Raw genomic sequence first — 16,967 nt, 5'->3', positions numbered from 1 at the left:
CAGCGTTTCCCAGTTGATTGCTGTATATGAACTCTGTTTGCAATATGGTGCATGTGGAACAGCATACCATGCACTGAACACACCATATGAAATAGGAGGTACCATGTTTGTGCAAGTGCAGTGACACATAACCTTTTTAAACAAGGCAAAAACCTACTTACAGGAAAGCGGTTAAAGAGATCAATAAACATGGTAACAGTGAGTGAGCTCTTTCTCTTGATTAGGAAACAATTCAATGACTCTTGATAAACAGTTGTGGCTCTCTGAAGATCCAGACAACCAAGACATTGGTCCTAGGAAACAAAACAGTATTGTGTAAGCATAACAACGCTGGAGTGGTCTTCATGTAGATTGTTTGCAAGTGCATCTTCTAATATCAAAGTTCCGCTATATATAGATTTAAAAATTTTAAGTCATTCCTTGGTTTAAGACAGATTTCATCAGTCTGGATAGAGCTATACATTTTACATACATTTTTGTTTTAACAAAGCCTGGCATATAAAAAAAAAATATTAATTTTAGGCTAGGGCAGGGTGCCATGCAGGCCCGGACTGGCAATCTGTGGGTTCTGGCAAATGCCAGAGGGGCTGCTGTAAGGTGCCATAGAAAGTGACTACTAAGTGGGCTGGTGTAGGCTGTTTGGGCCTCTGTGTACTAGGAATGGCAGGGCCTATTTTGAATCCCAGTCCATTCCTGGTGCCATGAACCTAAAACATCCACAATAGAAAAAATAAGTTAGCAGCAGTGGATGGGCAGGCACTTGTGCCACAAGATATTTCAGGCAGAAGTGAAAAGTTAAACAACAGAATTTTCACACCAATTTAACACTAAAAAAAATTACTACTCCCTCTGCCTAAATTCGAAATTTAGGCAGAAAGTGAGGCCTCGTGTTTTCTCAAAGCCCATCAAAACCTAAGTGAAAGTGCCACCATTCTTAAAGGAACTGTAACACCAAAAAATTAAAGTGTTTTAAAAGGAATGACAATATAATGTATTGTTACCCTGTACTGGTAAAACTGGTGTGTTTGCTTCAGAAACTATAGTTTATATAAACAAGCTGCTGTGTAGCCATGGGGGCAGCCATTCAAGAACATGATACACAGTCGATAACAGATAAGAACTGAAGAATCCCATTGTAACTACAGAGCTTATCTGTTATCTGCTGTGTAACCTGTGCCTTTTCTCCTTTTTCAGCTTTGAATGGCTGCCCCCATGGCTACACAGCAGCTTGTTTATATAAACTATTGTAGAGTTTCTAAAGCAAACACACCAGTTGTACCAGTGCAGGGCAACAGTATGTATGATAACATTATGTTTCCAGTACAGATATGAGATCAGTTATCCAGAAAGCTCTGAATTACGAATGTCAGCTCCCATAGACCCTTTTTTATCCAATCAAAATATTTAAAAATGATTTCCATTTTTTCCTGTAATAATAAAACAGTACCTTGTACTTGATCCAAGTACCAAAGAAGAGGCGAATTGTCACCGGGCGACTAAATCTCCCCGTATCTCCACGTGTGTCTCTAATGTTTTTGTGTCACTGTTCCTTTAAAATACCAACATCTGCCTCAAAACTGGCTCTAAAGTGACAGCTAATTGTTTTTAGAAAGAAGTTTATACGGAAATTTGGAGAAAAATCCAGAAAGTAGAAACGTATTAAGTGTGAGACTAAGGGGGTTATTAAAGTCTGAAGGTCAAAACCTCAACAACAAAAAAAAACCTGAATTTTTAGTGGGGAAAAAACTCAAATCTTTCAAGATTTATCAAACCCAGAGGATGTAAAAAGTCAGAATCCGTAAATCTGGCATCTCAGACCTGCCCAGGTTGTATATAAAGGTGGCCATACACGGAGAGATCCGCTCGTTTGGCGATGTGGATCTCTCTCCGATATGCCCACCACTTTCAGGCTTTTCAGGAGAAAGACTGAAAAAATATCGAGCAATTCGGGGAGGGGGAAAAAAACATACAATTTGGATTATCACTCAATTTTTTGGAGTTTGTCCCCAATACGATATAATCACGATTTGGTTTAGTTTTATCGGACTTTTTTTATTTAAAATAGTCAGATAAATTCAGACTTTTATAAATAAGGCCCTAAATGTTTCTCACTAGAGAAAGGGCTGTTGTCTGAGGCATGTAGTGGCACACTTGATAAATCTTTTGCAGCACAAGTTTCTGCTTTCTGGCATTCTCTTCATATATCCCTATATACTACAGCAACTAAGCAAACGCCTTGGGGGGCTACTGTTTGGCTGGCTAATGGAGAATGATCAGGCCACATATCTAGACGATCACCTACCACATTTCCTATACTCAGTAGCATGTTGGTGAACACATTGACAGTAAGACACCAGCAGGACTGGATTTAACAACAGACTAATCCATTCACAAAAGCTTCTAAAACTGCACTGGTCTGCAATATGGTCCCCCTGGCTAGACATTCATACTATTGAGGATGTGGGCAATTAAACTACTGCTTCAGCTAAAGGTTTAGCTTCATCTTTTGCTCCAGTTCTCGTTGGGTCTGTGGCAGTGATGTTGGACCACTAACCCTCACTGTATTATGGTATGGAATGTATGTTAATTCGTGTGTCTTGTACAATGGTGCATACTGCTGTCTTGTATTTTCTTTTCTCTCTTCTATTTTTTCTTTCCTTTGCCTTTTTTTTTTGTTTGTATTGAAAATGATAAATAAAAACTTTAAAAAAAAAAAAAAACTGCACTGGTTCAATTACCTGTTGAGGCGACACATTGCTTCGCCTTTGCTTTTTGGTGCCCTCCTCTGGCTGTTCAATCCCACTGCCTTTTAGCACTTTTAACAAATAAAGTGATGCACTAAAACAGAAATGTTATCGTTCAGTTTACCACATAAAAATATTATCTTTCAAAAACAAACCTAGAAAAAGAAATGTGTTGCACATGTGGAGTTTTAATTTAAAATCCTTGCTTAGGAAACTGCGGGTGTGCAAAACCTGTCTATCTACAGGGAGATAGAAGTCATGCAAATGATTTCAGCTACCTAAGGGGAAGAAATTTCAACCAGGGGTTTCTAACATTTAGGGCATTTCCATTATACTGGCCTTTGAAGACGTGCCTCAGCTAAAGGAAGTGAAATAACATTAACGGGTATATTTAAATTGATCTTTTAAATGATGGAAGTCTACGACTGCAGAATCACTACTTTAATTTTATTTTAATTTTATACTTAGCCTCTAAGTGGGAGTGTGGTACATTCAGCAGATACAACATTTTATGGCTATGCAATGAAGAAGAATACAGAGACTAGTGGTTTGATGGTCTGGGAAATTTAGTCCAAGGCTTTGCACTAACTTTGAGAAGCAGATCAAGGCATTGTATCGGGTTCCTAATGCATGCCTCAATTTAGATTGGGATTATCTCTAGTCCACAGTACAACATCTTGGTTGCATCTGGGTCTAATAACAAAGTTGTCATTATTGGTTGCCATGTTTGTAAACAGGCTGATCTGGAAAAAAAATCCAGTCTGATCTGGTACCTGGTCTTTATTTGGTTAATACAGTATTATATAATGGAGTATTTGTTCCGGACACTGGCAGGTGTGCCATGGTTGCACTTTTAAATACCTAGATTTTATTAGCAGTAAAATACTGCCCTCCATGAAACAAACTGGAGAATTTTATTAAGAGAATGCTATTTCTAGCAGGTCGAGTGCATAAGATATTGATTTATGTTACCTGACCCTTACATACAGCTTTTTAGTTTACTTTTTCCCTAACTATAGGACTGGCTCACCTGAAACAGTATAAAGCCACAGAAGAGTCACTCTAATTGCATGCTTTTGTCACAAGCCTTTCCATCATGCAGTGCAGTTCTTCCTTTAGCTCTCCAACATCTTTACAATACCGCTTGGCTTTACATAAACCATTCCTACAAGGGAGAGAGAAAGCAAAACGCCTTATATCCGATCTAAGCAAGAATGACTAGAACTTTGGTAGAATACCAGCCACTTATATCACTACAACCATACTCTTTTCACAGAGTGGCTGTCAGGCAGGCAAAGGGGCTACATCCTTAAACCTTCTGTCAGATGATGCAGCACTTCAAAAGGTCAAAACTGTCACTATTGCTTCACTTAAACTAGAGTAAAAAAAGTAAAGTTGTAGTCCTGTGTTTATTTGGTAGAATCCCAAGCACATTATAGACTTATTTATCTTATTTATCAGAACTCTGCAAATCTGCCCAGGGGCAGTAACCCACCAGCAAGCTGCAGGTAGAACTATGAATGCAATCGTTTGATTTATTGCCTACAGGCAAATTTGCCCAAGTTTGATAAATGACCCCGTGTCTTTGTAAACAATAGACCAGAGGATGTTTTTATTTATATATTTTGTGATACTTTCCCACCATTGGCTTCTGAGTAGTAGATTATTTGCATTGAATTCATGATACTGTCCCATCAGTAAAACAACATGTGCTTTTTTAGATCGCTAGCCTTTGCAAAAATCCTAAATGATGTATTTTATAAAATGCTCCAATTTCCATTAGTTTGGATTTCACTTTTTGGTAAAATAAAGATCAAATTAATTTTAGATTGAGGCAAATAAACACAGAACTGATGGAATCCCGCTGATCTTGATATCTGCATCACGGTATTCTGCATAACATTCTCAGGTACTTACATGAAAATATCTGCTGTTTTCTGAGAAAGTCTTGTTCCTGTTGGCTAGACTCAGAACCCATACTTTGCTCAATCACAGAAATGAATGGTTCAATGATGTTAAACACAAGAGGACTGTCAGGCTGCTTTTTTACAAACACCTCTATTAGATCCAGCACCTGTGTATACAGAATGAGTTGTCAATACCAGGGATTTTTTTTTCTACTTAACTTCAACGATACAGTAGTATTAAATGATAAGAAATGCGCCCTCCTTCTTATAGTGGTGCTTGAAAGTTTGTGAACTGTTATATTGTTGAATGTGACCTAAAACATCATCTGATTTTCAAACAGGTGCTAAAAGTAGATGAAGAAAACATTATATTATTACTAGACATTAAGCCCGTTAAATTAACGGGCACTAGAACATATGTAGTCAAACATTTATAAAAACAGAATTGTTCTAGTCTAAAAAAAATTCGCCAGAGACGGTCCGTGGGGCACATGCGCAGTAGCGAAATCCCACGGACACAGGGACTGGACGCAGAGACACTTCAACTTTATTATATTATTATTAAAAAATATTATTTTTGGACATATCCATATCCAGCTTTATCCAATAACATACTTGCATGTGTCAAAAGTGAATCTTTAGGATTATCATACAATTTGAGGATTAAATCAGAGTCTGGTGTTTTCGTTCATTGGGGTTACAGGCAGGTGTGAGAGACCCCGTTTTATTTAAAGAACAGGGATCCAGCAAAGCCTATCACATATACAACACATTTGTGGATGTTTACAATGACTAAAACAAAGGAGGTGTCTGAGGACCTCAGAAAAAGCGTTGTTTATGTCCATAAAGCTGGAAAAGGATACACTACTAACTGTAAAGAATTTTGACTGTACCAGTCAACAGATTGTGTACAAATTGGAGGAAGTTCAAGTCCTATCCAGAAGTGGTTGACCATCAAAGATCAAAGAGATTACAAACAAATCCAGGGTAACTTCTAAGCAACTGAAGGTCTGTCTCACAATGGTGAATTGTTTTGTTCATGAATCCACCATCAGGAGAAAACTGAACAGCAAATGGTGTGTATGGCAGGGTAGCAAGGAGAAAGACAATGCTCCCCCCAAAAACTATTGCTGATCATCTACAGTTTGCTAAAGATCATGTGGGCAAACCTGAAGGATACTGGAAGAGTGTTTTGTGGACGGATGAAGCCAAAATGAACTTTTTGGATCAAATGAGGAGTGTTATATTTGAAGAAAGAGACACACTAAATTCCAGCATAAGAACATTATCCCATCTTTGAAACCTGGTAGTGTGAGTGTTATGTTTTGGGCCTGTTTTGCTGCATCTGGGCCTGGACGGCTAGCCATCATTGATGGAACAAGGATTTCTGAACTATAGCAGAGAATTCTAAAAGAAAATGTAAATTTATTTTCAATAAATACATGACCAAATATAATATTTTTGTTTTATTTGTTTAACTAGGTTTTCTTTGTATACTTTTAGGACTTGTTTGAAAATCAGATGATGTTTTGGGTCACATTCACATAAAAATATTGAAAATTTTAAAGGGTTCACAAGGGGGGTCACAACCATGTAACTGTTCTAATCTGATACATGTAATGTGATACATTTGATATATTTGTCCCTACTGAGCAGAAACTCTTAGTTTCATTACAGGCAGCTGTTACAATTGATATAATAGTTGCTAATTCCAACTAAATGTAGCAAATTGTAGCAGTCCACGTGCCACGCCTGGATTACTGAGCTAGAAGACTGAGACACTAGAGACAGGAACATTCAACTTTAAATCAATTTAATGTTTCAATTTTGGAAAAATTGTAAAAAAAAAATAAAAGGTGGAAAACAACTGAAAAAAGTCTTTGTTCAACAGAAATAATTAGAAAACAACTCAAAAAAAAATATGCTTGGAAGGTGAAAAATCCTTTATATGCATTTGGAAATTGCATGGAATGTTCACATCAAGAACAGATAAAAAATGTGTATGTGCAGACTAAGCAACTATGAATGCTGTCTAATAAATTCTAGGCTAATGCTAATAAATTAAGGATCAACTATCTTTAAAACATGGCCTTGTTCATGCTGGGCTATCCTTTTAGAAAGGTATTGATAATTCATACTATCACAATAATAGTGTAGGAGAATGTCATAAAGCATAAAGTATTTACATAAAAAAACATTTGAAAGAAGAACAAAGGAGTTCGTAATTGTTGTTAGTCTTTTGATAACTTCGATAACCAGTGACTATTTTCAATTCACAAAACATTAATGCCGATTCTGTTGCTTCAGATTAAACCTACACTCATTAAGAAATAAAAAGCATTCATGCAAAATAAACCAGACCTTTGTTTTGAACTCCTTGCGCAAGATTTTCTCCCCACGGATTCTGGCTTTCTCATCCTTCTTGGCTTGAATACGTTTTTTTCTGTTCAGCAAACAGGGATGAGAGATTTTCATCCAAAGCCATCATGGTTTCATCATCCACATCCTCGTCACTTTTGTCTCCGTCCTATAAATAGAGTAGAAATTGTTCACAAAGAATTAATTAAAAATGTTTTCTGATATTCCTTACTCAAACCGTATTAACTTTATGTTCCAGTTAGGGCAGGCATGTCCCAAGTGCGGCCCAGGGGCCAACTGCGGCCCGTTTTCAATTTTAGACCGGCCCTCAGCCTCCATCATGAAATTATTAATAATGAGGCCCCCCCAGCACAGTGTGATCAGGAATCCCATAGCAGTAATATTAAGGCACATTAGTGAAATGATCGGCCACTTGGTCTATACTGCTGCCTGTGTGTTGAAGGTGTTAGCAATAGACACGTACTGGAACGTAGTGACACGCTGTTTTCGCATAAATCTTTAGGGCTGAAGGTGTCAATAGACGTACTGACATGCCAGTACAGTAAACTAAAGAAGTATGGCGTCACTACATGCCAGTATAGACCAAGTGGCAGATCATTTCACTGATGTGCCCAAATATTACTGCTACAATTTTTTGATTCCTGTAATTTAATGTTAATGGTTCAAAGAGTGTCGAGCTGAATGGTCGTCCCCCACACATTTTCATCTCACCAAATCTGGCCCTCGTTGCAAAAAGTTTGGGCACCCCTGAGTTAGGGGCTCAAGGACAAGCTCAAATATGTTGCTGGCAAGCCAACTGCCAGACTGATGCATGCACCTTCACAAGAAGCTACTTTGCATAATTCCTTTACATTTTACAAGTGATGAGAACGGAGAGAAAACAACCCTCGTTAATTGCTTAACCCCCTAGTGCACTGCAGGTCTGCATAATTATCAATTAAGCAATTAACCTGCCTGTTTTTGTGGGAGAAACTGAAATACCTGGTGGAAACCCACACAAACATAGCAACAAACCTGATGGTACTCTGGCTGAAATTAAACCTAGGACCCCAGTGATTTAAGGTAGCAGTGTTAACCACCATGTAGGGCTATGATAAAATCTATAAAGCACAAAGGCTTGCTATCACATGCCTTTTATTACTGGAGCCTGCATAGTTGCATAGAAAACAACACAGTTTTCATCACATACAGTATACTGCTACTTCGAAATGCATCATGCGGATTTCATATGAACCTGGTTTAAAAAAAAAAAAAAAAAAGATGAAGATGCATCTTTCTCTTTTACATTTTCTAGTGCATGCATGGGTTCTATTATACAGAATGCCTGAAATACTGGGTTTTCCGGAAAAAGTTTTTCTGTAATTTGGGTCACCTTGACTAAACTAGCAATAAACATTGAAATACCAAAGAATGGTTTTGCCATCAGAATGTATGATAGTGTAGCTATAATCAAGTTAATGGCTACTTATTATAGAGGGGAAAAAACAAATACTTAAAGGGATCCTGTCATCGGAAAACATGTTTTTTTCAAAACGCATCAGTTAATAGTGCTACTCCAGCAGAATTCTGCACTGAATCCATTTCTCAAAAGAGCAAACAGATTTTTTTATATTCAATTTTGAAATCTGACATGGGGCTAGACATTTTGTCAATTTCCCAGCTGCCCCTGGTCATGTGACTTGTGCCTGCACTTTAGGAGAGAAATGCTTTCTGGCAGGCTGCTGTTTTTCCTTCTCAATGTAACTGAATGTGTATCAGTGAGACATGGGTTTTTACTATTGAGTGTTGTTCTTAGATCTACCAGGCAGCTGTTATCTTGTGTTAGGGAGCTGTTATCTGGTTACCTTCCCATTGTTCTTTTGTTTGGCTGCTAGGGGGAAAGGGAGGGGGGTGATATCACTCCAACTTGCAGTACAGCAGTAAAGAGTGATTGAAGTTTATCAGAGCACAAGTCACATGACATGGGGCAGCTGGGAAATTGACAATATGTCTAGCCCTATGTCAGATTTCAAAATTGAATATAAAAAAATCTGTTTGCTCTTTTGAGAAATGGATTTGAGTACAGAATTTTGCTGGAGCAGCACTATTAACTGATTTATTTTGAAAAAAAATTTTTTTCCCATGACAGTATCCCTTTAAATACAGCTTATTTGAATAAGTAAAATATTACATTTCCCTTGATCCCCTACAGCTAACTAATGCTGAGATTATATATGATCTATCCAACAAGAGAAATGAATTACACAAAAAAGTCTTTACACAGTAATTTTTCCTTCCATACTAAACCAAGGGATGAATATAGGAGAATCACTTTATTCCCTCTGTCGCAAGGCACCATTGCTTTATTTATCATCTTACCACTGCACTTCCATCCTGCAGCACCTGCAATAGCTGCTTGCGGAAAAGCTTGTTAACACTTTGATCAAAATCTTCTTCATCAGTCTTTCTTTTCATCCTCTGCCTCATCGTCTTCATCAGAGCTGCTATCATCAGAGCTGCTATCATCAGAGCTGCTATCATCAGAGCTGCTCTCCCCATCAACCTCCTAGGGAACAAGCACAAATGAACTGTATGACCAGGGCAAAGGTATGTCAGTCAAAGTGCAGAAGAAATTGTATATAATTGATTTAACAAATAACATTTTACATTTTTACAGAATTGCTACAAGCCAAGCAATGTTTTGCTATTCCTCCAAAATACAAATGTTTCTGTCCCACAATCAAGTGCAACTGCATGGGGACAGCCATTCAAGCAGAGGACACAAAGTAGATAACTGATAAGTATTGAAGAATCTCATCTGTAAGTTACAGAACATAGCTGTTATCTGCTGTGCATCCTGTGCCTTTTCTCCTTTTTCAACTTTTAATGGCTGGCTCCATGGCTACACAGCAGCTTATTAAAATAAACTATAGTTGTGTTTCTGAAGCATACACAACAGCACATTATATTTTCATTACTTTAGGACACTTTCATTTTTTGGTGTTACTTTTCCTTTAAGGACGTTCTATGCCCCTGTGAACAATTCCATTTGATTTTACAAGCAAAGAAAAAGAAAAACGGTTATCAAATATAAGCACAAAGCAAACAGTTTGCTCAGGAAACAGTTGGTACCGAGTTAGGATAATGACTGGAAAATAGAATGTGTGGGCAACAAGAGTCAGAACAAGTGGGAACTTTCTGCAGCAGAGAGAAGTCACATGATAGCACAGACTAAAGAGCAGGATCGCATGTTTGCCTGCATTGTTCTCCCAGCAGCTTGATAATAAAGCCACTATTAGTTAGTTGCTAGGTAACTGCCAAGGTGCAAAAATACCAAGTCTAAGACCCAGTATGACTTGTCCTTATCCCTTGAATCACTGAAACTTGTGTAATTTAAAAAATAATGTTACCCTGTAATAAAGTATGAAGACATTAAATGTAATCTCATATTCTCATGAGCTGCATATAGCAGAAACTAGCCTCAAGGCTTACAAACATACAGTTCCTCAGTGCCTTTTAATATTCTTTTATTTTACAGTGACAGGATACATGATTCTCTAAATAATTAACAGATAAAATAATCTGAACAGGTAGAGCAAAAGCACACCATTGAAACCAGCTGAGATAGAGACCTGTGTGTGTGCTTTTCAATGCAGACTGTTGTTGAGGTAATACATATTGTCTTGTGGCATAATACAAATAGTCAAATTTAGGTAACCAAAGGAGTGAAAAGAAAGGAATGGCTTCAATAAGGGCTTTGCCAAATGAATGCATATAATTCACAGGGCAAGCCCTGCTCCTCACTTCCATCATGGAGATTCCCACCTGCTCATCAGAAGTGCTCTTCCCTCGATCCTTTTTATCAGTCACAACCACAGCGCTTTCCTCATCTTGTTCTTCATCTGGGTCAAGTACCTGAAAATTGGCAAAGGAATGTACTGTAGATTTAAGTCAAAAGTAACGGAAAAAAACCCGAAAAGCACTGCAATCAGGGCCAGGATTAGGGTTAGTCAGAAGAGGCATGTACCTAAATATTTGACATGATCTGTCCTTCCTTACCAGGCCAAAGTATTGAGACTTACATTTAGAATAAGCTGAAGTGCATTTTTTGTCACATAAGGACAGATTTTCTTGAAAACATTTCTTGAAACAAGTCGGAAAAGTCTGCTTGGTTGAGAGAATAAAGACAGGAGGATCTCTACCATCACTTCTACCCACTCTGGCTCCTGGGTGCCTAAACAAATAAAATGACCATTAAAATACAGAAGCGAGCACTCTTGCACAGGACAAGAAAAACCAAGCCACAAACAATGCAAGAATGACTGAATGTTTGAAAACAGGGTTTTAGTGCAAATTGCTAAAATAAGGAAGCCTAAACCCATCTACAGGAGAATGCCTGATGAAGAAGACAGTAAAAGGACAGAAATGTTGAATCTTATATACCTACTATATGGGGGGCAAATCAGTTTAGAAGAGTTGAGCATGTATAGGTATTAAGATTTAAAAGGGACGGAGTTGCAACACAATCCATTTAAAAAAGACCATTTCTACAATGCACTTGTTACAAGGTTTATTAGTTAATTTGCCAAATGCATGTAATACTATACAAAATGCAACATAAATCTTTAGAGACAATATCCGTTATGAAGCAGGAACATTTTATTCTAAAACACCAGCAGTCATTTGTTCCTTACTACTTAAATATATCCAAGTTGGTGCCATGATTTTCAACAACATTGCTTGACTCAAAGTAATAACATAACGTAAACTATGTTTTGCCTACTTCTCAGCTACAAAGCGTGTGGGGTACTTAAAAAAAGTCAGCTTGAAGGAGAACTGTCGCTAAAATGAAAATGTAATATAAGCTTCATCATACTGAAATAAGAAACTTTGTAAATACAATCAATTAAATATTCTGCACCATTTCTGAAAAAAGGAAGTTTCTCTTCACTATTCCTCCAGAATCTTTTTCTCTTCATTCTGTCTTCATGAAGCAGTTGGGTGTCAGATAGTCATTGACAGTTACATCCAATATATCTTATAGCAGATGAATTAGAGCTCACTCAAATAACTGATTCCAGTACAAAACATCTAAAAAAAAAAAATAAGTGCATGTAGAGAGACAGGATATCTGGTGATTTTAAATAGAGTAAGCTCTAATACATCTTCTAGGTAAAAGTGAGCTCTAATACATCTTCTAGGCAAAAGGATAGAAGATATATTGGATAAAATTGTCAATTAATATCTGAAACCCAACTCCTGCATGAAAAGAAAAAGATGCTGAGAGAGAAATAGTGAAGATAAACTTGATTGTTTCAGAAACAGTATAGAATTTTTAATTGATTGTATTTAGTGTCTTATTTCAGTATGCTGAAGCTTATATTCAATTTTAATTTTCACAATAGTTCCCCTTTAAGGATTAATGACTATTTTATGGATCACTGCAAAAATGCATTATGCACCATCAAAGTTTTCTGTTTTATCAGTCCGACAGCCAGGGCTGTATTTACAATATAGACACTGGAGGCCTGCAGGGTTGAGAGAGAACATAGGGTTGAGAGAGAGATAGATAAAGATATAGAGAGAGAGATAGAGAGCAGGAGAGAGAGAGGTTGCTGAACCAATTACAAATCCAGGATGCTGACATGGTCCTACTTAACATGTTCCATACCTAAAAGGGTTGCTTAATTTGAATGAACTTTTACTAAATGTAGGCCGTGATATTTTGAGGTGCCAATTTGACTACAAAGCAGTGGTTATCAGTACAGTTCCAGGTCCATTTGTTCAGTAGTCACTTGAATGAGCAGACCAGGGGGAGAGTAAAGTAAACACTGCGAAGTTCAGAACTACCCATGACTATCCATAAATTTTTATTGCAGCATATAAATGCTGTTCTTCTGTATTCTCACCAGGGAGACAATAAACCTGCACCAGTTCCTTACAATTTATGCCACTCTTAAAAGTATTAAAGCACATATAAGTGCTTTTACTTTATGTCCAAGGAGTGAAGCAGACAAGTGTTCCTTGAACATGAGCACAATGTGATCTATTCTTTTTATAAGGGGGACAGATATGGCAGCATGGTGCATGTGAAAAATACTGTGGGGCAAATTCACTAAGATTCGTAGTTGCGCCAGGCGTAACTTCGCCGCACTTCGCCAGGCGTAGTTTTGCCAGTGCTCCGCAAATTCACTAAAATCTGAAGTTGCGCTCAGGGGTAGCGTAAGGTTGCGAAGTTCGCTAAGCGAAGTTACGCTAGCAATGGTTAATTCAAATTTCAATGGAGGAATACGTACAATCACTACAAATGCTATCTACTCTATCTGAGGTGGCGAAGGAAGTCTAGCGTAAAAGCCCCTGTGTCTGAACCTAACACACCAAGAGGTTATAAGGTATATCAAAGTGCATCAAATGCAGCTTCCACTTTCATCTTCATCTTGTATGTGCTGGTTTCCTCCACAGAACACGGTCACGTAGTGCACGGTATGTGTCTGCATTCAAACTCAGTGAACTGCACTTAGGTTGCAAAATTGGAAAAGAAAGGCAATTGCAGAGTAAACTGTAGGTAAGTCTGTGCTATTCGATAGGCACCACATAAAGCAGCACAGTAGCCTTACACCAAAACACTATTAAAAGTAAATGTGTTGCCCTTTATTTCACTTTTCACAAACTTGCTGCTAGTTTGTGCCGAACTAATGAAAGAAATGGATGATATACAATAATAAATCATAAACAGCAAGCAATCACAACCTTACAAACAATACATAACAGCATTCGAACAGGTGCTTCTGTACCTTGAAAAGATGAATTCCCACTAAAAGAAGCAATTGCTGATATGCGGATAACTCCATGTCATGAGCCTTTTTGGATTTCTTCTGCAGGATTTCTACATATTTCAACATTCTGCCAATAAAGGATAACAATTGAAAAAGGCTCTACAGTATCACTGACAGATATGTAGCATTATATACCTATAGTATAATAGTAACTAATTTTAAGCAAAACTTCCTTGTCACAATTTCTTTCTTTACATTTATTTTCAATTAACTATGCCTTAGCCAGAAAGGTTGGGTTAAATACTAATTAACACTTGTTAAAATATATCCCCAGATAATATAAGGTAAAATGCAATAATTTCAGTGTGGTCCTACCGATCCCAAGCTTCTGTCTGTTCCTGGTTAAACGGTTTGATCGCCTTCACAGCCTTTCCACGTGAGAGAACAGTGATGGCATAGAGAACCATACAATGAATCCAAAGTCTTCCATCAGCAGTTACACCGGCCAAATGCTTCTCCTTTAATATTTCCATGCCAGAACCCTCCCCTAACAAAGGCATGCAGTTCAGGTTCAGCAACAGACTGAAAGAAAAAGAATAAGACACACTGGAGGAGGGACATTATCTTGCCAAGAAAATGGGAAATGCTTATACCATACAGTGGTACCTCTCTATAAATTCTAAAATATAAGAATGTATAGGGTTACTCCTATATCTTTTTACCAGGTATAATTCCTACAGTGCCACTTTTAGATCTCAAAGGCATGCCTCCATGACATGAATTCATGTATTTTGTTCACTAGGTAATAATGCCACCAGCAAGCTTAAAAGTAAGGGCATACTCAGTTTTATGGGGACTTTTAGAGGAAATAAGTGTTAATTATACAAAGAACTGGAGACCATGTGAAAGGTTTAAGAGTCAACAAAACATTATAGAAGATAAACGCCACCTAAAAGTAAAATTAATGAACAATCACAATTGCAAATGGCTGCATTTTAACCTACCTAAAAAATGCATCGGCAACAAGTGTACGTGTTTTGTCATCCAACGGCTCAGAAACAAGAGACTCTGTCTCTGGTATATCAGAGACAGATTTCTTAGCTTCAAAGAATGCATGAAAAAAGATAAACCTGAGTTAAGAAAAAAAGTAATACGATACAAACATACAAAAAAAGAGAATTCATCCACTCTAAAAACTGCTCAAAATAATGTCACTTATTCAGAAAAGTAGTGCAGGCTAAGTAACTCCTCCTCACCGGGCAATATCCATGACTTGGTCCTCATCCCGTTTTACTTGCTTTTCAATAATGATGGTAAGACGTGGAATAATCCATTTTCTTACAACATGCTCAGTGCTGAAGAGGAAAGAAGATATACTTAGCTGAAACAAGCTCTTAAACTAGAGCTTATTCTTAATTATCATCTAGTTTAATAAAGCTTATTCTTAATTATCATATAGTTTAATAAAGTCTAGTTATCTAGTTTAAAAGTGTGTACATTTAGCTTTTTTAACTACAGTAATGAGATAAAAAATATTCTAAGCTATTAAACAAGGAAACAGTTCATTAAAAGAAAAAAAGAAATAATAAATGGAAGTGTAACCTCCATTTACTACAACAAATTGTTCTTCAAGGCACTTACGTTTTCTGTTGCTCTTGATTCTGCTTCTGCCTTCTGGTGCTAAACCCCAGACAGGAGTTAAGGTCTGGCAACATGAACATATTTTTCAGCCAGTCAATATAGCTTTGCAGAGCACTAGGTTGCAGATGTCTGATCACTTTCCACACACAGGGTAACCTTGGTTAGTTAGCTTAGTGAAGCCAATAAGAACTGCCAGCTGATTTTCAGGATTAGGACAATGCTCAAGAAAGAGTCCATGTAGGTCTCCATTTCTGAGGCAAATTTAAACCGATCTGCAGGCTAAAAATTAAGAATACAAGAATGTGCATATTCAAAATCCTAATTTAATTCTTACTTTTTAAAATGTATTGTCTGTATTCTCTGATTTTATTGGAATTGATTGTGACTCCATCATATTGCAGTACAAAGAACAGCAACTGTTTTAAGCTATTGTAATATAGAAGGACCCCCAAGGAACGCAAATTAAACTTTTAGTATGATGTGGAGTGTAATTTTCGGAGACAATTTGCATATGGATTTCCTTTTTTATTATTTGTGGTTTTAAGTTAAAGGAGAAGGAACAAACAGAAATAGCCTTCTAAACAAAGTCTTGTAGACATAGAAATCACTGACCGTTTTTAAAGATTTCTGGTGGTCTCATGTAGAAGCAGCTACGCTGTCTGAACACTGCAGCGTGTGAGTTGGGTGACGTCACTCTTTTTTCAGGCTCTTGCTCCCTGCTGCCCGAGGCAGCCTTGAAGCGCATTGGGGATAATTCAGTTGTTATGCGCATGTACTAGGGAGCTGCCTACGATGACGCGCATGCAAATCAGTATGTGCGCAAGTCATCATTGACCTACGCCCACGCCCCCCAGTCAATCAGATTCTCAGCGTCAGGGAGCTGAGAGACACGGGAACTATTTTTTAATTACATTTGGGACTGCAACTAGTCAACAACAAGCGCTTGCGGTGCGCAGCGAGTGGGGGATAAATTTATATAAGGCAGGCTAAGGTGAGGCACGCTACAAATGGCATGATTATTACATCGGTGTTTCGCGCATGCGCAGTAAGGTGGAAGAAGAATAAGAAGCCTATGCTACCTTACTAAACATGGCGCCTGCTTGTCTCATTATGCGAGCAGAAGAAGCAGATGGATTCTACGTAATAGGATTAACATACTGTATGTGAGTTATAAACATAGCGATTTGGTAGGTCTTGGGGAGTAGATTAAAGGGAAATAGGTATTATCTTTTGCCTTTCCTTCTCCTTTAATTAGCTTTTTATTCAGATGCTCTCCAGTTTGCATTTTCAGCAGTTTGCCTTTAAGGATCCAAATGACCCTAGCAGCCATGCACTGATTTGAATAAGAAACTGGATAACAATAACAATACATAACAAATAACAATAAATTGTAGCTGTACAGAGATTTTGTATTGATGGGGACAGTGACCCTCATTAAATGCTGGAAAGAGTCAGAAGAAGGCAAATAATTCAAAAACTATAAAAAAAAAGAAGGCCAATCGAAAATTTGCTTAGAATTAGCCATTCTATAACAACATTTA

General features: G+C 37.5%; 1 pseudogene; it reads right to left on the bottom strand.

The window, feature by feature from the left end:
• The window catches only part of LOC108708939, a 42,371-nt pseudogene that overhangs the window by 18,160 nt on the left and 7,244 nt on the right, over positions 1 to 16,967 (bottom strand).

Source organism: Xenopus laevis, chromosome 2S (genome assembly GCF_017654675.1).
Source record: "Xenopus laevis strain J_2021 chromosome 2S, Xenopus_laevis_v10.1, whole genome shotgun sequence".
NCBI lineage: Eukaryota > Metazoa > Chordata > Amphibia > Anura > Pipidae > Xenopus > Xenopus laevis.
Note: the sequence above shows the minus strand (reverse complement) of the source record. Positions and strands in the feature narration are given on the sequence as shown.